Source organism: Apus apus, chromosome 11, assembly GCF_020740795.1.
Source record: "Apus apus isolate bApuApu2 chromosome 11, bApuApu2.pri.cur, whole genome shotgun sequence".
Classification (NCBI taxonomy): domain Eukaryota; kingdom Metazoa; phylum Chordata; class Aves; order Apodiformes; family Apodidae; genus Apus; species Apus apus.
The window spans coordinates 14,852,443-14,877,596 of NC_067292.1; the positions used below are offsets into that span (position 1 = coordinate 14,852,443).

General features: G+C 36.5%; 1 long non-coding RNA gene across 1 annotated transcript in view; it reads right to left on the reverse strand.

The window, feature by feature from the left end:
- Positions 1 to 25,154, reverse strand: part of LOC127389248 (uncharacterized) — a 218,681-nt gene that overhangs the window by 39,879 nt on the left and 153,648 nt on the right. The window contains exon 2 of the long non-coding RNA XR_007890601.1: positions 21,011 to 21,096. This is a non-coding gene — a long non-coding RNA (uncharacterized LOC127389248). The remainder of the gene's footprint in view (positions 1 to 21,010; positions 21,097 to 25,154) is intronic.

Genomic DNA, 25,154 nt, shown 5'->3' on the forward strand with positions numbered 1-25,154 from the left:
ACAGCAAGGCTGTTTCACACAGGACAGAGCTGTAGTGGGGATGGAGCTTTTACACCTGCAGAGCCTGCCAAAATAATGTAAAAGGGCAAAAGGGAAGGTGGTAAGTCTAATCAAAGACAACACTTTGAGCTGAATAAAACACTTAACTGCATGGAAAATTCCATTAGGTTGATTAGATACTTGCCTTAGGGCCCTCTTAAAACAACTGTTAAAAAAAAGAAAAAAAGATAGCTATTACAATGCGGCTTAAAAATATTGGAAAAGCAGGAAATGGAGCTTATTAGAGCTCAAATTAGATCCAAGATTTATGTGACGAACATTTGGCCTCTTTAAAAGGCCTGCTTAATCCCTAAATGGTTTTTATTGTTTCTATTATTATTATTATTTATACAGTGCCATAGGTATATGTGGCACTTTACAGACGAATAAAAAAAATACATGGGTCCTCCCCCAGAGAGTTTACAATATCTGATCCAGCAAAGAGTTAAGTACATGAGTAACTTCATTGGCAGGACCAACATCCCTTGCAACCAATGAGATTTTTTAAAAAAATCAATTTATTGACATGATTATCTCTTCCAGATCACACCCTCTGGTCTCACAGGTGTAGAACCCAATTCACAGAAATAACTACCTGAGTTTTCATAACTTCTGTTGAGCAAATCTCACAGGAGTGTTCTGTTCCTGGTTATGTGTGAGAAAGCTAAGCTAAACCTACAAAGGGATGAAGCTAAACTGTTCTTGTACTGCTAAGTTGGCTTCAGTAAATGTCTTTAACAAATATTTGTAATATTTTCTCAACCAGAGCAGCAAAATCAATCAGTGATTGAAAAACACCTACATGGTGCAAAACATGGAAGCTGCATTTTGTTCTCGTTCCTTCTTACTGTACACTCATGTTGACGAGCTGTTTCTCAAAGGACAACTGGCCACATCTCTCTACACTCTAAAACTACTGCATTTGAACATTACTACAGCACACGTACTGTGCTTTGGGTATAAACTTGAAGTAACATTGTATGGAAATGTTCCTTCTTATTTTACTTTGCAAAAAAAGCATTTCTGGTTCTCATTAAAACACCCAATACACTGTCAGGTTTTGTCTGGAAGGTGAGTGGCTCCTATTATCTTCCTTACTGTCCTGATCCCCCTACTTCTCTGAATGGAAAATTGGAGCTAGCTCAAGCTGCTTCCCTGTCGAAGGGTAGTAATGACTACTCAAAATGTGCAACCCTATTTGCCTGCATATAAACTTTTAATAATGTTCATTAAACTTTATTAGAACTGTAGGTGAAGCCAGATCAGGGTTACAAATTAAAACCTCAATTCTCCAAATGCTTAAGGAGCTTTATTCATGTGAGCAAAAAAAAATTTCTTATTCTATACTCATACACTTAAACTGAATCTGTAACCTAAAGACAATGCTGTTTTATTTAACTCCTGGTATTAAAGTTAAAATATATATAGTAAAGGAAGAAAACATATATTTTACTAGTGTACAGAAAACCAAAAACCTCATTTTTTCTGAAATTTCATCTTCTTAAAAATTATCTTTATGTGGAAACAATTTCTGGTGCAACAGACTGGAGAAGTCAGTGACCAAATGAAATGTGACTGTACACACGTAATGAGATACAGAAGTCCTGGTCAGAAGAGACACTGAAGTCTATCAAAGTTTTGCAACAAATTTTACTGACAAAAGGATCAAACATACACAGGATGATGCAGGAACCCGGTGAAACTAGTAGGAATTTCCCCACTGATAAGCTTTGAATCAGATGCAGAGTCACCTAGAGAATTGCAGGTAAAGAAGCAGCCACAAAAACCTGATAGAGTTTTAAAATAAAATAGACATGAGTGTCAAAAACCCAATGTCAAACTCCATCACCAAAGACAAGTAGGTGTGAAACAGTTATACCTCTTTTAGGGCTAAATACAGTATTTATTACTATTTATCTTGAAACAACAGGCAAATGAATAAATTTTTTAAAAGCACGTTTTCATTACATTGAGCAATTTCCTTTGAAAAAGAGAAATGTTTCCTAAAACCATTAACAGTTAAACTAGAATGTTTTGTTTATATCTGAGATTGTGTATCATTATTCATGCATAATGTGATTCCAAATTATTCCTTGTTTACAATTTGTGTTGTGTATTTTTTTTAATGTAAGTACGAATTAATATATTAAGAAATGGAAGGAATACGCTGTATTATCTTTTATAACATTTCTTTAGAACATGCCATAAATCATCTTTAACTCCCCAATAATATTCAGAATAGCCTGAGAAAAACACAAATAAATACAGATATAAAGAAGGACAAGTACACTAACAGGAAAATTATATAAGATACAGACTTGCATATAGGTGCATTAAGTATGTGCAATATAAGCACTGGAAATCATAACTGGACTCCAAATTTGAATAAACATAAAAAAATGACTTAATGTTTGTCTAGCTTGGATAATAAGCAAAGCCAGAGCACTAACACTCAGTCTCAGCTTGCTCCCTTGCAGCAGCTAGGTGACAAAACCTGAGATCTTCCATTTCAATTTATCTGTGTGGGAAGACCTCACCACAACTGGTAAACTCTTCTCTAAAACCAAGCACCCTCCAGTGTGCACCCCCAGGAACACACACTCCAAGCCTTGCAGTTCAGTGTGCTTCCTCCCACAGGGGTTGGAGCTCTCCAAGCAGGAGGAGATCTACATAAAAATCTGGCAATTCTAATAGTCAGAATAATTATATGACAAATTACTGTGAAAATTTGGAGACTTACTTTCAGATCAACCCTTCCTAACCCCACCAGGTTTTCTATTCTCACCTTAATTCCTTCCACCTGTCATTTCTCTTACACATTTTCATGCAGCTTTACAAGAGTGAAGGTCTCAGACCACTTTGACTTAATACAACCTATTTAATTATTTTCCTTTTGACTTTGTCATACTTTTTATCATGGTGAGTCAAAGGGCCTGAAGCCTTTCATCATGTGTAGGCAGGCATCTCCCTTGAATTCCTGATAGTTAATTGTGAGGAAAAATAACTAAGAATTTTTTTTCCAGATACAAAAGAATGTATCCATTACAGTAGGTGAATTGGAGTATGATAAGACTCAAGAGCTTATGTCCCATAACCAATTTATACTCATTGCTGTGCTTCTTATTGCAATATAATTGATACTTGCTGTTATTTTAGATTTTGAGTATATGGAATGACAGGAAAAAAAAAATAGTGTTCAGAATACTAAGTGACTCTTTCTCCTTGAGTAGTTAATAATTTGTTTATTTTCTTTTGTCCTTAGTCACAATTATTTTTCTCAACAGTTAGTTCGGGTTGTATTTACTTTTTCTATGTTTTAAGAAAAAAATATTTTCAGTTATCATCGATTTCTGCCTACATGTAATAGTATACTTTACTGGCATTTTAAGAAACTAAATTTCATATGGTCTATCTTTCCAGACCATAATTCTGCAAAAACAGGTGCCATATTCACGTGCAGGAAAGATGAAATAGATAAAACATCTTTGAAGGAATTATCTATGGTAGTAACTGGGTTGTAAAGTCTGACCTTATGAAACAAGTAATGTGATGACCGTTGGAAGCCAGACTGTCAGAGGTCTATAGTATTTCAAGGCCTGCCACAGTGTCTCTCTGAATGCTTCACGGAGATATAAAAGCTGTCTAACCTGCCTTGCAACTGAAATTAAAGTTTATTTCTACTAGTCTACTCACAGCATCAGATTTTAAGGGCAGCTGAGACTTAACAAAATCCAGGCCTCAATAATCTTTGCAGGACAGATCCACATACCTCTTTTCCATTTCAGAACTTCTCTTTCAATCTAAAGTTTACCAAGAAACCAAAGATTTTATTATAAATTTATCATTAAGAGACTAACCTCTCACATAAAAGTCTGATTGTACCACTACAGATTTTCTCCGTAGCATTTTCCAGTGTGCTAAAACCAGTCATATTCCCAAGCACTGCAGATCTTCAAAGGTATTTATGTGCCCAGATTCTAATGATTTACTGCAAAGTAGCCACTTAATGGCTTTCAGGGTGTAAACTGAAATCTCATATGATTTTTACTGACAGATCAGTTTTGATACACCGAATCTTGAGTAATATAGCTATTTTTGAACCCTGTATCCTTGGTAGTTGATCAAGAACGATAATACAACCTGTTGACCACACTTAATAGCCAAATCTGGCTCTGGAGGTGAACCTGAAAGATACACGTGTTCTCCAAAGGCAAATCAGCTATTTATAAATCAATAAAAAGCACACAAAAATATAACCAAAAAGACTCACAGGGAGATTACTAATAGGTTTTGAAACCTTTTATATTTAGATTTATCAATAAATGAAGAACCATCGCTGTCTGTTATCAGGCACATAAGATTCAAGGCTATATTTTTTGATTCCACAATTTTAATTGCTGTTGTCTCTAACGAAAGTACCCTACCTGCTAATTTATGTCCTGACATGGTTTTTCAGAGAGGGAGCTGGATTCCCTGTTTTACAATATAATGAAAACCTTTAATGAACATATCTTAACATACTTCCAAAGGGAAAACTCAGCTTACTTTTAAATTTAGAATTGTGATCTGTTTCGAGAATATTAAAACCTTGGTCTTATTTTCTCATGAGCAAGGTCAATATCATTTTATTCCCCTTTCAGCATCAGGGAATAATTTGGGTTGAAAGGGGCCTCAAGAGGTTTCTAGTCCTACCTCCTGCTCAAAGCAGGCTCAGTTATGGTCTTTGAAGACTGGTCAGAGCTTTATCCAGTTCCATCTTGAAAATCTATAGTCTTTTAAGTATGAAGACTAAACAACCTTTCTGGGTAACCTGTGTCCCTGCTTGGCTGGCCTGGGGGGGGGAAAGAAGTTTCTCCTCATCTCCATTCTGAACCTCTCATTTCTACTTGTGCCTGCTGCCTCTGACCCTCATACCATACATCACTGTGAAGAGCCTGGCTCTTTTTCCTGACTAACCCCATGGCAGGCACTGGTGGCTGCTGTGAGGTCCCCCCAAAACTTCATCTTGTCCAGGCTGGACAAGTCTCAACCCCTTGTGGTGGCCCTCCACTGAACTCAGTCCAAGCTTCAATGTCTGTCTTGTTTTATTTGATATTTACTAATAAACAACAGCAGTTTTCACAAAGTGATGGGCAAAATAGAATCCCAGAAGCCAGTGTGTCTTCTGACAAGAAAATGTTTTTTTTTTTACAGGACAGTGATATCACTAGCAGATTCTATTCTGATGTCTGCCACTGCAACACTGTATTTCTGAGTTTATTCACTCTTATTTTCATATTTATAGTCTCTCCTTCTGCTAGGCATTCAGTGACTTATTTGTTCACAAGGCACTTGAGAAAAAAGTTGACATAGTATCATTTTTGTACTTCAAAGTAATAGAAATAGAGATAGTACTTATTAAAATACAATCACTGTCTTGAACTGTATAGAATGGACATACTTATAAGAGAAAATAATTCCCCTTCTTGTCTTCCCAGAAGCAAAACCATATATTCACTTTTTTTTTTTTCCCCCCTCTCCAAATTGCAGGAATATTCAACTGGAAAATGCACCTATTTTCGATTATGTCCCTCTAATGTGTTCCCGCCTGCTCTTTTCCAGTGATTTAACTTCACTGCAGCAGAGAGAGGCTGGCTGAGAGCAGTGAGAGATGACATCACATCTGTCTGAATTAACAAGATGATAAATAAGTACAGTAAATCCAGCTGAATGTATCAACAAATAAGTAGAACTCTGCTTTCCCATAGCTGCCCATTATTATAATGAAAATTCCAGTCTTTGATAAATTCTCCTTCATAGCAAGACTACTTAATTTCCCTTTCTTATTTTTTGTACACGTTAATAACTTTTATAGGTCCTTAATCTGAACAGTCATTTGAATTTTTAAGTTTTAGTGTGCCATATGTCTCTGATAAATAACTGCTACACATAATTCTACATATTTTTGTTTATTACAAATGCTGTGCCTATTGTGTCTACACATTATAAAGAACTGTCTGCATTAATGATGGTCTACTATTTTTTTTTTAAGTATGCTGATTAATACTTGCATTCTTTGACCATGTATCAATGGTTTTAACCAACTCTTGTTTTCAAACAATGGAAAAATGCTCACAACTAAACAATAAACTTTCCTTTCATTTTAACATGTAAAATGAAGACATTTTTTGTTGGTATGCATCATGTTTAGAACTGAGAAACAAGAGTCTGAAAAAACAACTCCCATCCTTGACTTCGCTATCAACTTCTTTTCTGATTTTGACCATATTAAAAAAAACCCAAACAAACCCTAAAGCTAAAACTTTGCCTTAAAGATTTCATAATGCTTGATTTTGATATGCTGTATGAGGGACTGAAGCTGCCCTTCAGGGACTCTTAGTGCAGGGATGTCACAAGGGCAGCTTGACTTGCCTCCTGCCACCCTAGAGGAACTGGAAAAGAAATTTAGCCACACAATGGAAAAGAGCCATTGAGGATGGTTGAGAAGCATGTTCATGAGGTCTTGGGTTAAGGAGTCAGCAGGACAAGAGCCAGGATTAAAAGAACTGAAATGACTCTGGATTGTAGTTCTCAGCTAATTGCCCACAGGTTTGGCTTAGCCCAAAACCACTCTGATTTCTGGCAAAACCTAGGTCTGCCTCTTCATTTAAACCTCATTAACAATTCCAGAGACATGATTCTTACAGAAACATCACCAAGGAAGCATGCACAAGGAAGAAAATGTGAGGAAAGGTAAAGGGCTTTTGACAGATGAGCTTCATGATCACACATATGCAAGTAATAACAGTTTTAGGATTTGTGTGACTTGGACTGACAAAAGTTGATATGTAAACCTCACTGGTATCTCTGAGAGAGGAAGCTGTAAGAAACCCCATATTTGAGAAGATTTATGTTACTAAGTTGAACAAACTGAAAGTAGACTGAAAATCTTGGCAAAGTCTTCATTTCCAGTGCTAAGAAAGAACTCCAGAACTGGACCTGCTCCCTAAAACTGATTTCCTACTTCATTTATTTGCCCTGCTGTTTTCCTACTTAATTTGTTTTCCCAGCAGAGGCTTGGGCTTCAGCTCCCTCACTAGATACACCATATCGAGAACAGATGGGGTAATATGTAATTGCAACATCAGAGTGTACAAATCTGTAGATGTTCTCTATGAAGAGAACAAAGTAACTCAAAACATCTTCTGATAGGACATTTTAGCTCTTTGCAAGCCCTGCTGAAGCTGCAACATCAGAGGAGACAGATTTATGTTTAACATTTATTGATTGATATTTAGTAATTTTTCTATTGCAAAAATAGATGCAAGACTGCCAATTCTCCAGTCAATATCTTTCATTACCCTTGTTGCTAAGAAGAGAAAACTGGATCAGATCCTTGGCTGATATATGTGGGAATAGCATTTGTTTCTCCAGGGGAGATGTACAAACTGAAATTATGGAGTCCTAAGTTCACAATATTGTGATGATGGTTCGCCAAGAATTCTTCTGAACTAAAACTGCAAGTGGTTCTATATATTTTTTTTAAAGCAAATCCCATTCACTACCATTCCTTCCAGACTGCTTTCCTGCTCCTTAGGATTCCAATGGATTGTAACTGTAAGGGAACAACTCCATGACTTATTCAATAACTGTGGTGTGGAAATACCACTTGCTACACTTAATGGAGATAACAAGAAATTATGAAACTGAAGGATATTTTCAGGATTAGTCAATCTAGGTATCAAATTGCATTTTCTATAACTAATTTTCACAGTTGCACATCCAAGAACAGAGAGAATATGATTCTTTTAACAACACTTTAATATCTGTTGGTATACAATTACTGACAGTATTTTTGTAACAGACCTCTAGGAAAATAGGAACAGATTTTTCACTGCTTTTCATTTTTAACAGGCAAACTGAATAAGACAGAATAAATCAATTTTTCCAAGAGTCATAGATTAAACTGGATCAAGAACAAGGATTCTTGAATCTCTCCTTTAACTCAGATCACAAAACCTTTTCTCCTGAAACGACCCAGAGCTGTCTGGGTATCGTGGACTGCTTATATAGCTGTTGGTCTTCTGCAACACTGCTACTTCTGTGCAAAGTGGTAAAATTTAAATGTATGACTTTCACCATTGCTGTCCACATATTGCTCTTAGAAGTCCTTAGTTTTGTTTAATATTAGATAACTGAAGATAATACTTATAAAAGTCAGTAATGCCACATTAAATCATCTCTCTTCAAGGAAAGACCTATTCCACAGAAAGACACTAACAGATTCCTAATGATATCATTTTGTTAAGGAGCCCTCTTAGTTCTTGACTTAAAGGTGCTTTGGTGTGTAAATGACATGAAAAAATAGGTGTTCATTAATACAAACCTTTCTCTGCTTTATTGGTCCCATTAATGCCCCACTCAGTGTTCACAGAAGTGAAGCTCCAGGAGCTTGCTGAGCGCTATCAAGAGAGAAAGAGGGGGCAGATCACATTCCTGTGGCACTCGGGTGGCAGTCATCATGTTGACCCACAGGCTGAGGTCCTCCAGAGCTAAGAGCACCTGTTTCAGAGAATCCTTCTATGAAGACACTCTAGAGGGATCTGGGGCTTGTCACGTCTAAATAAAGTTAGAGCATATAGAGACCTGGAAAACACATGTAGTGCTTTCGTGTAAGAGCCTGGCTGCTGCTACCCAGACTGCTCCTGTATAATTTGGAGGATAACCTTAGCCAAATCAGGAAGATATTTGCATTTTGCAAATGACTGGCAGTAGTCTAAACAAGAGATTAAGATGACTATATAATTTCTTTGCTCTTTCACCAGAAACAACTGTTTATGTTTTCTAGAAATCTCCTGCATTTGCATTCATTCCCAAGCGAAGCTGTTCTACCATATGGATTAGATATTTTAGTTTCCCTAGGAAAAAAATCAGTTCATTTATGATGGAATATTTCTTTGAGTATTCCTATAGCCCACTTAGGCCAAGAATGATGGGGAAGACTGATAACTGTAAGGTTTGATACCCACAAAGAAGAAATGTAGTATTTGCTGCAAAAGATCTGTCTGGTGGTATGTACACTCTGAAGGTACATAAAGTATAGATCTCCTCATTCTGGAAAACTCTGAGGTTTTCTCCTGAACTGTCATTGTACTGGTGTTCATGAGCTAATAGACATTTACAAAGGCTGTTTTTAAACTGAATACACCATTACTTACCATACTGACACGACTACGAAGAGAAAAAAATCCTAATTTGAATACAGAACTACAAGACATGAAGGAAGAGAGGTATGACAGACAAAAAGGAACTCAGGTCTACTTCTAACACAAAAAACCCCTACCATCTTCCTATCAATATGGTGATTAAACTTTATCAGCTATAAAACTATTGCCTTTCTTTATTTTTTGCATGGAAGCTGCCTTTCAAATGCAAAAATGTAAAAGTCACCATAATTAAAGGAAATGCTACAAGTTCATTTCCGTGAAATTAAAAAAAAATCAGAAAAGGAAAAAAAGGAAGGAAGGCAGGCAGGAAGGAAGAAAGGAAGGAAGGAAGAAGTGTAAAGCCTCGATGTTTAGACAGCCCCACAAACCCCCTTGTGACCTTATTCTGATATTTAACAAAACATTAATCTTCTTGCCAGCAATTATAAAGAATACAGTGATGTAGCTGGGGCTCAGTGAGTGAGTAATAGTAATTCCATTGTTCTCTTTTATTTATGCCTTGGCTGTACCAGGCAGATGAGGTAAGTTGGGGCTTTTTATATGTTATTATTCTGAACTGGCAATACATAAAGGCTGATTACACAAATATCTGTCTGTTTCTGAAGCACTGTTTCACACCTCCTTCCAGCTCATGATCAAAGCGTTTCAACATTTTATTATGAAATCATGAATCCCCCCTTAGTTTGCATATGAATTATAGTCTTTTTTTTTTTTACAAAAAACCCAACACTGGTGTACAACAGTGACAGTGCCTTTTGAACCAAGGAACAAAACAAGGTGTTACACATTACTTCTTGAAGGCAATGACTTGCTGAATAATTCTGTTTGTTGGAGCACATTCCAACCTCCCTATTGAATACAAAAGCCTTGAGACCAAAGGATTTTTTTCGTGTGAACATGCCAGTGATTTTGTTTCTCTTGTAAGAAAAAAAAAAAAAAGCAAAGGCCTATTAAGAAAACGCTGCCGTGTAGCTGCAATTTTATACATTTTAAAGGAGCTTCCCTGATTTTCTGAAATGCAGTAGTTATGCTAAAAATTGGAAAGAATTCAATTATTCCATTAATAACATACCACTGTAAAAAACTTATAAGAGGTTCTAAGTGGGCTTCACATACGTGCCATACAGCACACTGAACTAATGGCCAGCAAGGTGGCAAAGCATAACTGAGTAAGTGATCAGCAGGCATTCTGCACTGACTCCTTAGGAGAACTGTTAGGTTACCTTAAAGATTCACACTTACTACATTTCAAGAATAATCTTCATAATGAAACTCATGATTCTCTGTCTTTCTACTTCAGAAATAGAAGGGGTTATGGTACCCACACTGATTTCTTGCCCTCTAAGAAACTTGCATTTCAAAATCTCAGGGATAAGCCTTCCACTGACTTTCACAAGAACAACACCCAGTTGTTGATGCTTATGCTAAAATGCATGTTCCTGTATGACATATATACCTAATAAAGTGGCAACAGTTGTTCTTTTACATGCACCATGTTTTCCTTCACAGTAGCCTGAAAAGCATACCATTCCTATAAAATATATTTACATTCTAAGGATTTTTCAAGTTTGCTTTACAGAATACAAACATAAACTGTGAACAACCTTATGAATAGAAAGGACATTTTATTAGGCTTCACTGCCAGTGATTAGCAACTATTTGTTTTTTCTAAGTTGTACCACTTCAGCCAAAGCAGGATTTGGACAATAATCATTGGCCTCTTTCATTTGTAATGAAATCTTCTCTCTCTGCTCATTTCTCTGTATTGGCAGAGACAGATTCAGCTCATCTTTAGAAATCTGATAATGTCACCAAATCAAAACTTAATGTTGGAGGGTAAAGAGAAATTGCTTCTGTGTTTCATTACCTGCCTAAAGAATGAAGGCTCTAAACCCTGATGGCAGCATCTCCATATAGCTGTACAGCATAAGAACATAGAACCAAGGCAACAGCCTAGCTCAGAATACTTGGTTTGGTAGATTTTTTCAGATCACCAGCAGGTGGCTAAAGTAATTAAACTTAATAATGGAATAATAAAATCATAGAATGGTGAAGGTTGGAAGGGATCTTAAAGATCACCAGCTTCCAACCTCCCTGCTATGAGCAGGGAGACCTCCTACTAGACCAGGCTGCACAAGCCTCATCCAACCTGGCTTTAAACACCTCGAGGGAGGGGGCATCAACAACCTCAATAGGCAACCTGTTCCAGCACCTTACTACCCTCATGATGAAGAATTTCTTCCTGATGTCTAAACTAAATCTCTCCTCTTTCAGTTTTAAACCATTACCCCTTGTCCTATCGCTACCCTCTCTGGTGAAAAGCCCCTCCCCAACTTTCCTGTAGCCCCTTTGGGTACTGCAAAGCTGCTATGAGGTCTCCCCAGAGCCTTCTCTTCTCCAGGCTGAACAGCCCCAACTCCCTCAGCCTGTCTTCATAGCCTTTTGATCATTCATGGCCCTTCTCTGTACCCTCTCCAATAGCTCCATGTCTTTCCTGTGCTGAGGGCTCCAGAGCTTTACACAGTACTCCAGGCGAAGTCTCACCAGAGCAGAGTAGAGGGGCAGAATCCCCTCCCTCACCCTCCCACACTTCTTTTGATGCACCTCTGGGCTCCAGCACTCACTGGCGGGTTCATTTCAAGCTTCTCATCAACTACCACCCCCAAGTCCTTCTCCTCAGGACTGCTCTCCAGCCATTCTTCCCCCAGCCTGTATTTGTGCCTGGGGTTGTGCCCACCCAGGTGCAGGACCCTGCACTTGGCCTTGTTGAACTTCATGAGGTTGGCATTGGCCCTCCTCTACATCCTGTTGAGGTCTCTCTGGATGGCATCCCTTCCCTCTAGGGTGTCAACTACTCCACACAACTTGGTATTGTCAGCAAACTTGCTGAGGATACACTCAATCTCACTGTCCATGTTTCCAACAAAGATGTTGAACAGCACTGGTCCCAGTACTGACCCTTGAAGAACACCACTTGTCACTTGCCTCCACTTGGACAGTGAAACATTGACCACAACTCTCTGGGTGTGGCCAATCAGCCAATAAAGCATTTATTTTCTGAACAGCTAAAGGCTTAGTTTGTTACAACAAATAGTATTTTCCTCTTGGAATAAGCCCATGGAGGTTATTCAAAAGCAGTTTCCACTCAATAGCAGCTAATGTAACCTGGCTCTGTATTACTAGAGGGACTGTGGAGCTGGGGCTGTGAAAACTTCTGATTTGTCATATAATTTCTTTTGGCAGGCAGTTTAGTACATCTGAAACATTTTGCAAAACCTATGGCCACTTCAGACCTTCTCGTGAAATAACTGAGTATGAATATTTGACCTTATAATTTCTTGAGTACAGCCTAAATCCTAGGGTGGGTTTAGATTCTGCGTGTTAACATAATTACATTTTCTAAACCAGCATATTTGAAAGCAGAACAGCATTGCATTGTGTGAAGTTAACAATTATGTTTTTATCAGTATAAATACAGTATTATTGAAACAAATTAATTAATATATAAAATCTCTAATATTATTCAACCTCCTTGTGCAGACTTAATAAAAGTGCCAGACCAAAAAAAGAGATATCCCTGTCTTAATGTCAAACCTGAGAAAATAATCCATCTGGTTCTATTCACAGACAGGCCACATCTCAGAGTACCTTGCAAAATCAATGCTCTCCATGCATGAGACAAAAACTCACAAAGGGAAGAATTCAGAGTTGAGCCTAAAGCCCTGTTCATAATTTGTTGAATTGTTACAGCACATACGAGATATGTAAGACCCCCAGCAGCTTTGAAGCTCCTGTTCTGTTCCTGCACAACAGGGGTGAGTTAAGGATTGCATTGTATCCACACCCCCTCAGTTCTGCTGCCTGTGTAAGCTTTGACAAAGATATTTAATGTTATCTGAGTGAGGCTTTATGATACTGTTGAAGAAACAAAATCATATTTGAGAAAAGTAATAAAATCATCTCTCAAACCAAGATACATTAAAACTGGCTCAATATTTCATGCAACTCATTATCTGAGATTACACCATTCCTCTGAGCTACGAATTTACACAATACTGGAAACCATAAGAGATAAGAAAAGGCATTTGAAACCAGCTCTTCAAGAAAGACATTTTTGAGTTTGAGATAGATGCTTATATGACCAACCTAGTAAGACTCTACTAAAAATATATATTTTAAGCAGCAAAATTTATCAAAACTAATGTTATATAATGTGGTTTTGCCCATTTTTAACATTATTTTTTTTTGTAATTTCATGAATCCCAAACTTCATGGGATAGATATTGCATTAGCTACACTTCAGTGGATCACAATGACAACTACTTTTAGAAGCACAACAGTAACACATGCACAGAATCCATCACCGTGGAGTATTTCCATAATATTAGATCCATAGAGAAAAACATCATGACCAGATGGAGTTATCAAAATAAGCTTCATATTAAAGGCTTAGAAATCCTCATCTGTTACCTCTTTTCTACTCAATAGCATTTAAGTGTACAGAACATACAAACTTTTCTGTAAACTTTGTAAAAACAATGTTTTCAATATTATCAATACAGAACTAAGCTGTAGGTTGTGTAGAAGTTTTTAGTAAATCTACTGTATTATGTTGATGCAATTAACAGGTTATACCATTCATTGTGTTGTTGGCCCATGTAGCCTTGTATTCTCTGCCTAGAAATATCTGATATTTTTGCAGGTTAACTAGAGATAAGAGTGCTCATAGTTCTAGAGCTCTAGGTCAAGATGACTTCTAAGTCACAAAACTGGAACATGTAGAGTATTTCAGTTAAGTATTGGTGACTCGGGGACATAGTTAAGAATTAAAATAGAGCCACAAGCTCAGCACGACTACTAGAAATCCTAGAACCTAAGTTATTTTCTTGTTAGGTTTCTGAATTATCTGGGCAAAAGTATAGTAATGAGCTCTTATTACCCAGAAGTAAAGTTGCTAGTAGTAATGGTTTAAGAAAAAGTACTGAAGAAATATAATGTGGAACAGTGCATTCTTCTTCAGGACTAAGAAAACCTTCAGCTTCCTTAGGGTAGGTAGATGATAGAATCATAGAATGGTTTGGTTTGGAAGGGACCTTAAGAGACCATCTAGTTTCAACCCCACTGCCATGGGCAGGGACACCTTCCACTAAAACAAGTTGCTCAAAGCCCCATCCAACCTGGCCTTGAGCCTTCTAGACCAAGATCCAAAAAGCTACAGAGGTGCCTAATTCCTGTCCAACTCAATGAGATTTCAGTATTTCATTCCTACAGTCTGCACCTCAGAAATATTTGCACAAAGGAAATGAGGTGAAACTTAGTCTACCATGCAACTTCATGTCATCTTAGGTACAGAAATAGCTCAATAAACAGACAGAAAAAGATACGTGACTGGGATATGCAGGGACGTAATCATTAAGTATGAAGCTCCTAAAACAGCCATTGCACTGCTGAGCAGAACTGCTAAAATACTTTCAAAAGCCAGACTCTAAATACATACAGAAAAGGGCTATGGGATTAAGTCATACATGATTTTTGAAGGTATCTTTTGTCTCTGTTGCATCTGTTCTCATTATGAACTCATTTTCTTATCTATACTTGGGTCCATTTCTTAAATCTGAATACTTGACATATATTTCCACTGACTTACAATACTTCCAATATGGTTAATTCATTATGAAAATTAAAAATACATTTGCATTATTTTAGTGCTTCTGCTTCCAAAGTAATTTTACTTTACTTTGTGAATTATGCTAATATTTATCTATATAATCTCAGGATCTTTAATGAATTAACAGTAAGAATTATCAGTGAAAAGCAAGTTATATCCACTTGAAATAAATTAAGATGCTATTTATATCTGATACTCATTCTTCCCAGTCTTGATGGGACTGATGTAAGACCATCAGTTCAGGCAGATATTCCCCTCTCTCAGACATTTCCTTGCTCTATGTTGCCAAAGTCTATTGTTAACTGTTCATAAAAGGCTTTTCTAGAGACTGGTATGTCCTTAGCATGACTCTCTTTATTCATGCTGAGATCATATCTACTGATTTTCTAACTCTTCTCCTCCAGGTTCTGTGCTGCAGTTCCTTCCTTTTTGAAGTTTCTATTTTCATAGATGACCATTACTTTCTTATATTTAATTCCTCCTAAGTGCTGTAATTTCCCAAATGTTTTTAATTCCATAAGCTGTTTCCTGTGATCTTCTCCAGACTACTTCTCAGCATGGTTTTCAGTTTTCTCTGGGGCTATATTTTTTTTATTCACCTCTTCCTCTCCTCTCTCTTCTCTCAGCATACAACAGCACTGGCCTCCTTCAGACATAGCTCATTTGTCTGTTTAGCATCTGTTTGTCATTCATACCCCTTGATGTTATAACACTCATCTTTTTCATATTCTCATCTATAGCCCACTGTGAATACTTGCACAATAGTTTAGAGTCACCATAGAGCACTTCATTCTTTTTCTTCTAATAGGATATTTGCCTCCTTATCTTCAATAGTCTACTTCTTCCTCAGGAAGTTTTAATATTGTCATCACTACTTTAAATTTACTGTTTCCTGCAGCTGATCTTTAATTAGAAAGCTGTAATGGGACAGTGTATTTGCAGAAGCCCCACTTGTCCAACCTACAGATATAAGAATCCACTCCTAAATAGAGAGTTGCCAAAATGTATGTCTACCACTACTTTCATCAGAGATAAGGAAGTCCACTGAAAATGCCCCAATTTGTCCAAATACTCACAACTCATGAATAGTACAAATAAACAGGTATAACTTCATGAAAAAAAATGCACTAATCCTGTAGAATTACCTCGGGGTGCAACACTTGCTAAAATGGGTATGCAGTGGGAATGCTCTTATAAATTTTATCTCCTCTGTTTTTCTATGCATTTGTGAATTGATGCCAAATAAACAATGTACAAATTTTGCACAATGTTCTATCCTTGGACTAAATGAGTTTGGTCCATTGCTCTGAAATTCTTGTAGTCAGTATTTATTTTTGACAAAACATGAAGGCTATAATCATATATCGAGGAGCAGTTTAGACAAGTAAAATATACCCATTTTTAATCTAAAATTAAAAAAGCTTACAAGCTGTGCATCTGAGAGATAAGGTGACTACAAAACTAATGAGGAAAAGCCCAAGGTAGCAGGGAGATGATAATGGTGAGTGTAACAAGCAGTGCTACTGCACCTCAGCTTCTTGGCTATGATTAAACTAATTTAATAACTGCTACCATGCTAAGAAAAGGAATTAATAGCAGAATGGTAGTTTATAGTCTTCTCTCTTCTGTAATTTACTCAGCACCAAAGTATTTATTAAAAACATCTTGATTGTGTCCTCACTTTTGGACATGCCATATGTTCTTCTACCTATGATGAAATAATTTGTGTTTGTTTTGGGGTTTTTTAAGCACTGTATAAAAAGACTAAAGCTGAAACTGGAAAAAGTCACTAGATATCAGAGCTGAATGTGAGATCAATTTCATAGGAAGAAATTCATGCCTCTAATGAGAAGTTTGCTCTAATGAAATGAAGGAGATCAAAGCTGATAGAAAGCAAAGCTATGTAATGAAACAGTGATTTAAGAAGCCTGGGACATTCATTTTATTTTCATTGTAAGATAGGTTACTTGCCTTACTGTTTGGTATTGTTTATTCTGGTGTCTGTTCATGGTTTTGATTATATTAATTAGATTATTGGCCAAATTCTAAACTGTTGTAAAACAAAATTGCTCTTCTAGCTCCACTGAATGACAGTGACTTATACCAGCTGATGATCTGCTCTTCAATGGCTTACAAATACAGGATAAAGATTTTGCAAAAAGTCTAAAAAGTTTGCTTGTTTGTGAAAACATTACAATTTATTGCAGTTTTGCAAATGGATAGAATTTCTTGCTGCAAATACTTTAATTAGTATTATAAAATGAATTGAAATTTAATTAAAGATGAAAAAAGCACAGTGGAAATTTTTTAAAGGATAAAACCAGCAAAAAACACTCCCAGATTTGAATGCCATTTTAACAGTAATCTGAACCAACATCTGAAACTTGTTATATAATTTTAAACATATACTAAAAATTATTTTCTTCCAGCTTAGAGCAAGTGCAGACTCAATAGCTGTTCCAAAGCTTTTATTTTCCCCCTCAATCTCTAGATATAAACAAACAAGAATGCTAATTAAAAATGTTACTTCAGGCAAGAATCTTGTCAAAGTAGTTAAACAGGGTTAGACTCAATCATCAGGAGGCAGGGTAACCTCTAGAGAAAGTATTCATCATGTGAACACTGCATTTATTCTAAGTGATTCTCCAACAGTTTGAAACCAATGCCTTAGTATATTGTTGAGAAATATGACTTTTTCTGTAAGAAAATCGAAGGTGTTCACTTCTTTTAGTGCACATAATGAACACGACACTTTTCCAAAATGCATTTTTGATACTAATTAGCTGGGTAGGTTTTATTGAAGATTGTTGTACCCTTCATTCTATAAATTTTCCTTGTTTCTCAGAGACTGGTGTCAATGGTGCCATGTGCCCTTTCCCCACTATGACTGCAGTTTTACCAGGGTTTATGAAAACGGTACAATACAAAAAGGGAAAAGCTAAACTTGAGGTCCAAAAGGATGTCAGACTAGCTTGTATGCAGGCAGAGCTAACATGGTAACTGGCTGTTAAGTTCTTTGAAACACAGAATGTAAATTCAACAGGTTTTACCTGGGTACATCTAAAGGGTTGGAAAGCAAAAGCATTTCTCAGGCTCTGAATCTGGCTACACATACGTCTGGTGTTCTCACTAGAAGGTGGCCTAGGCATCTGAGCAGGGAGAGCTGTGGTGCTCCACTGGAGCAGGAACACTCTATTCTGCCAAACCCCTGAGATCTATGACACTATTGTAACCTCCACAAAAATCAGTAAAATCCCCAGGGAAGTGAATCACTTTATGGCTATTTTATTCCAGTGGCACTTAACAGCCCTGAAAGGTCTTCATAGACCCAGAGAAGCTAAGAGTTTGCAAGGGTACATGATGGAAACATGCTCTGCCAAAACCCAAATGGGCCCAACAGGACTCACAGGAACACAGGGCCTGAGACAGAACCACAAGGCACTTGCTCCACACAGAGCCCAGGCCATTGCTATGGGAAGAAATGTATCATGCAGCACACAAATGTAAAAGCCTCATCTGAAAACTTCTGAGTTTTTTTGCTCACACGGAGACAGAGTTCTGAGTTTGTACATTTACTGATAGAGCTTATTTCTTACTATCTCATTCTAGGTGTCTCTGGCACACTGTGTGCTATGTCTACACACAGAGGAATGCTTCTGCAGAAAGGGTGTTGATGGTCTGGATTTCTGGATTTGGTTTGGATGGTTTTGTTCTAATGTACAGTGTTAATGTCTCAATGGTTCTGCAGAATTGTCATTAGCTTATCAATAATTATTTTGTCACTTAATTGAGCATGGCTCAACAATATTCTATCACTTTCTATTTTTGCATTATACTTTTAACCTGTAGAAAAAAATTAACTGTCAGTTTGACACAGTGCAATGATGCAGAAGTGCAAAAGGAGCAACAGTAAATCTCACCATTCAAACAGATCCTCATATACTCTGTAATACGGTTAATGCAGTCAAGGCAGTCTACTTATATTCAGGATAACAGTCCTTCAATAAGCTGAAACTTCTTTCATGGATGACTTCCTTCTGACGTAATTTCTACCATTAGCTCTATCTAGAAAATTATCAGGTTTTTTTATACTTTCAAAAACTTCTTTGCAATATATCTAAAATTAAATAAAAACCTTTTCACTTTATTTCACATTCCTATTTTTTCCTTGTGGGATAATATACGTATACATGAATATAAAATATGATATTACAAAAAGTCAAAGCTGATTTAATATTAAAATAAATATGCCCACATGCTCAGATAACTAAGTGAAATTCAATTGTGTTTGTGTATGTATATTTAGGTAGCTACCTTCAAAAAAGTACCTAGACACTACAGTCAGTAAGTAATGAGGATTTGTATAGGTGATGTAAACTCGATATGCAAGTTTAAATGAACTTGTGTTCTGTAATTTATGCCTTTCTTTTTAAGACAATACATCCACATGTTTTTCCAAGAATAGATGTGTAACTTAGTCTTTTGGGCACTGATCCATTTTACACATTTCCTGATCTGCCTGTATGTTACTGGAAAACTTATTCCAGGATGAAAGCTCAGTTTGTGTAAGAAATAAAATCAATTCAACTGAACATAGATGACTGCAGCACAAACACATGTATACTGTGTTACACACAAATGCTGACATTTATCAGTGTCATTTAGAAGCAACCAAACAAACTCTTCATAGTGGACCAAATTTCTAATGGGTATATTTATGTAACATTTGCATTGAACTCAGAACAGCCTGTGCTCTGTATAATGTTTCAAATAGGAGTGTTAAAATGGTTCATTTCTTTCCCATTGAACTAAGATTTTATGTTTCTGGCAATGGTTTTGGAAGATAATGTACTTATTAGCCAAAAAAACCATTCAGAAAATAACCTTACTCTTACTTTGATGTACAAATGTAACAAAAGAGTTCTTTAGGAAGAGATATGACCCATCTTATTTTTACACATTATATTATTTTTTTTCCTAATGTCAAAGATGCTTATCTTAGTGAAAGGCTTCTCCATGGATTATATTTTCCTTATTTTCTTTCCAGGTTACCCTCAAGACAAATGAACTTTATCTTTTCAGGAAGTTAAAATTTTTATTTAAAATGTGAAATCTTGTTGAGTCTCAGGGTTAAGTGCATGGTTTCAAAGCTGATGTGCTTTGAACATATGGCTCTCTTATTTCTAGCTATATTTAACATTCTTTTATCTTGAAACATTTTGCTCAATTTCTCAGAAATGCCATTTGTTTGAAAAAGCCTTTTTGAGAATCAAGTCTCCAGCAGGACTATCTCTTTCCTCTATTTATACACAGGACACAATCCTGGCAACAATTTAACTCCAGCAAGTTGGAGAAATTCCACCTGGACTAAGTGTCCCACAATCAAACTGACAGGGTGTTGCAGAAGATGGTTCACTATCAGATGGCAACTGAGAGTATGTTGCATTTCTCTTTGCATCAAGGGAAATAAAATTAGTTATGAAAAATTCTACCTCAGGGGGGTGGGCCTACACGAACCCACTTTAAGCTTGGCCTTGTTCTCAGGGTGCTTTACATCACAATTATTTTTTTTTAAAGCTCCAGGTCAGACTATGATTCCTCCTGAATCTGGCAAGAGTACACTTCATTGGAGATTATATACATCTCATTAATACTTTGTGTAAAAACCCACAACACTCAGACATTTGCCTCTTAAGTGTTTTAGTTGAGGGATAAAGACCTATGAGATAAAAAATCTACATTAACAGAAAATATTTCTGAGTTTTGCAGTTAATCACAAGAGAAATGCTAAAAGATTTTTATTGGAATCATGGTACTTCCAATATCATTAAGAAGGAACCAATCCTGAATAAAAATTAAGTATTTTAATAGCTACAATAAAGCAAGCATGTACAAACTTGACTTTAAGTGTGGCTAGTACCATTTCCATTAAAGAAAGTGTTCTGTTAAACAATTTGGATTAGATTCAGAGTGTTCACCCTTAAGAAAAACCAGTACCTCTTGTCTTACAGGTGCATAGTAATGACATGACACAGCAAGATAAGGCTACTTGATCTATTAAAATTACAAGACAGAAACAACTCTTGAAGATACTTACAATTAGAATACTTGTTAAAGGCAAAACTGAGCTCCACCTACTTCTTCTGCCCTGAGTCTCACATTCAATCAATTCTGCTCTTATACCTGCACAAGACAGCAAGGACAAAGTTTAAGGCTTTCATGAAAAAGTAGACATCCAACCTGGGCTAATTATACACATGGATGTGGCAGCATTCTCCTCACTTCCAGACCCCAGGTGAAGATTCTAGCAACCTCCTAGATACCTTCTGTATCAATTCTTTCAACTTCTATTTTTTCATTTGTAATTTCTACATTTATGTAGAATTATTGTAGAAATATTTACTGAAACATAGATTCAAAACATTCTTTCACATAGGATAATCCTAACATTTTGTATTTTAGTGCAGAGGCAGCTCTCTTAAACCCATCCCTGTAATGTGGATACAATTATCTTTTTTCAGAAAATATTTATTTTTTAGGAAACTAAAGGGCTGTATGAACCTTTCTGTTTTTAATGAGATATATTTTTCTGGTGAAAGACATTTTTCTCTAATTATTCTTAACATTGCTCTAAAAAACAGATTTGTCATGAGAAAAGGTAGCTAAAGCAATTATCTGTTAAAGGTTATCACTGCACAGCCCCTTACTTCCTGGAATGTTCTACTGAGTTTAATAGCAATACTCTACTAGAGAACTACTAGTCCTCATGAATAACTGTGAGACTCTGCATGCCATGTATCTGTCATGAGCATCTAAGATCAGTGATCTTTGGGACAATGTATTCCACTATAGCCTTCCTACAGAATATCCAAACACTGGAAAATAGCACAAAACCTTATAAGAGATACAGATAAACAACTAAGAGTGGTTTTCTAGCACCATTAGGTCTATTACATTCAAGTACCTTAAAATGGAATAATATTTTTTTTTTTTTTAATTACAAATAAAAGACTAACACTGCAATGGCATAAAAATTATTATGATAGACTACTGTGATAACTGTTCAATATTCGTCTGTGAGATTAAAGTCTGTGCTGCTAATAATTTTACTAAATGGCAAATTTATACGTCGGAGATTTCCAATAATGAAATATACTGGAATTTACACTAAGTAGAGATAGCTACTCATAGACATTACTATTTACAAATGATATCTCTTTTATGTAACTTATACACTTCCAGAATTATTTAAAGGAGTGCTAATATTGAGAAATTAGTATTGATTAAGAGACAAAAGCAGTTCCCAAGAAAATTAAGCATTGAAATCAAACCAAAACATTAAATAAAAGAATGAACACTACCAGTAACTTGGGAGTACCACTTCCTAAGAAACACACACAGTAGCAAAATCTATTTTAAGTGCACATGGGGACTTTGCCTAGATTATGTCCAGGCACATGACAAACCACTACCAAGTCCCTTGTTGGAAGGACAAAAAGGGCTTTTACTTGGCTTGTTGCCATTCTTCTCAGCAACAATAAGTCAGTCACTAGTCACAAAACAAGTCCCTGCATCAAGCCAGCCAACCCCTGGGGAGGCTCTGCCTGGCAGCAATTCCAGGCAGACCTAGTGTCCCAGTGCCCAGCACCAGGGCTGGCAGCCCTTCTACTTGGCATCAGCTAAATTGGGCTCCCCAGTCATCCCCTCTTTTTACCGCTCCTCCTATTTTTCTGGATCACCTTCCTCTCGAAAGCTATTGCATAGCAAAGAGAACCTACTTTAGATTCCAAGTCATGAAACATCCTCCTGGCTATGGAGTAAATATGTTTTATGTTTCAGAATAGTACAAGATTTCATTGTCTCTGGCAAGAGCACTATGTACAAGCATCATGACTAGGCACCGAGTAATGAGTGCTTAACTGACTAAATACAGGACAGAACTGAGGCGCAAGCAAGGCTCTTAATAAAGGATCTGCATGGCTTAGAACTCCTATGAGAAGTGAGTTGTATAGTTCTTGTAAGGATTCATCTAGCATATTTTTAACATCCCACAGATGTCAGCAAAGACTGAACATTAAATTGAGAGAACTTGTCAGTCTGGTGAACAGAAGACAAGAAACAATCTCAGCTATCCAGAAACTCCATTTTAATGACAAATAGAGGAACAAGCTATGGAAGGCATCATTTTCAGTAATCATTTTCCAATACATTTTTATGTATCTTTACAAAGGAAGGAGTTAAAACAATTCAGTGTCATTTGCCATCATGATACTACATAGACTTAGCCTCTCCATCTTTTGAATTCCTAATGTGATCACACTATTGCTCAAAATGACATTTTATCAGTGTCCCAAAGAATCACAGAAATGTTGATCTAAAACCTAATAAGGAGGCTTCATTGGGGAATTATTCGATATTTCATCTACTTGCATTGGAACCCGTTCTTCTGTTTTCCAGTGCAAATCTTAATCTTTCTTGGCTGGAAGAAAGACTCTTATCTCTAGCTTGGTATTGTACAATAATATTCTTCCATTGTTTTTATAAGGTTTTCAACTAATTTTGGCACAACCATATTTGCTTTTCTTATAGCACAGTATTGGTTTTAGATCTTCTAAGATTTAGCAATATCATCTTGACAGAAGAGAAATAAAACAAACAAAAAATATTACTCCTATATACATCAGAAATAACATATCAAGGCCATTACAAATTCTTAGTCTTATAATTTTATACTTTTATACTAATCTAGGTTTGTTTCATTTTGTCAGTTTTCTTAAAATGGCATCCATCCACCAAGGGAATCTTCATAAAGTCAATGAAATTGTACAGGTGTGAAAAGCAAAAATTTGGTCTCAGGATTTCAAATACTGGAGACATTGGTCACACCATTAAGCCTGACACAAGAACCTTTTAATTTAAATGTAATCTCCAAAAGACCAAATTACCAGCAACATGTTCTCATTAATTCCTGTAAGGGATGCTCAAGCTTTGACCCCTTATTGTTCTCCTTATCGAGAAGTGGCTGAGTCATAGTATTAATAAGACATCACTCATTTAAGTGGTCATTCACTGCTAGGCGGGGAAAAGATAGGCTCATCCTTTTGAAGTGGGAATAGGCAAGCAAGGCTGCTGTAATAGGCTGTGATTATTTTCACTATGAATGCTCCCCCAGCTTTCAAAAATTAAAAGGAGCACTCATTTTCCTGCTTGAGTATTTCTCACACTGGCAAAAAAATGAACACTTTGAAATGTAAATGATTTAATCTTTGTAAACCCCTGCTTCAGAGGGAGGTACAGCTTCATTTACAAAATGAAGACATTTTAGGAAATGATTATCATTGTAAAATTGAGGCCAGCAGGGAGTCTGAGTTCAAACTCTTAGAATATCAGCAGTGTAACAAGTTTGATCTTCCTTACTGCATTGCTTGCATTCGCTTCTGTGGGTTCCAGCAGAGAGCCATTGTCAGTCAGAACTTGTTCCCACTCATTTCCCTTGGTTAAATAAAATAGTTATGCTTATTACTTAGAATTAGTCAAATAAAATTCAGGGAAAGCCTAAAAATTAAAAAGGAACTTAAAACTTATTTTGATTTATGTGTACATTCTGAGCATATTCAACTTAGAAAACTAAAAGTTGACAGCACTGAAGGCAGTTTCTTCTTTTATGCATAGCTCAGGCATTGGGTAGCGTTACTATACTGTCCTACCAATGTTTGGGAAGGAGACCACCCATAATGGTGAGAGAATATTTAACTTAAAATTTAAACATCAACTCCTTAATCTCTCTTCTGCGACTTCCAAAGAGAATTACAATTATTGTTGGCAGCAGTATAGGGTTCTATGGTATCAGTCAGGCTCATTATGAACGGGTGGAGATGATACATTTGTATCACAAAGACCAGATGATAACAGCTACCATATGACAACAACCATTGACATCAACTACAGAATCCGACCAGTACTGACAGCTTCCCTGCACTGATGGGCATTTCAGCTGAAAGTGATGGAAATCTACCACAAGCAAGGATCAGTTTGTGTGAAACAGACCTCAGAAGTGAGGAGTTACAATACGTTTTTGCTGATCTTCAGTTGTAAGTTCATAATCTATTAATCAGTGTTACATACCAATTTTCAGTGCACTTACTTATCTCTGCCATTCCTAAAGAGTCATTTCTGCCTCTCATCCTGATACACAGAAAGGTATAAGATGTAAAAATGCCAGTTTCCTTACAAAGATCCTT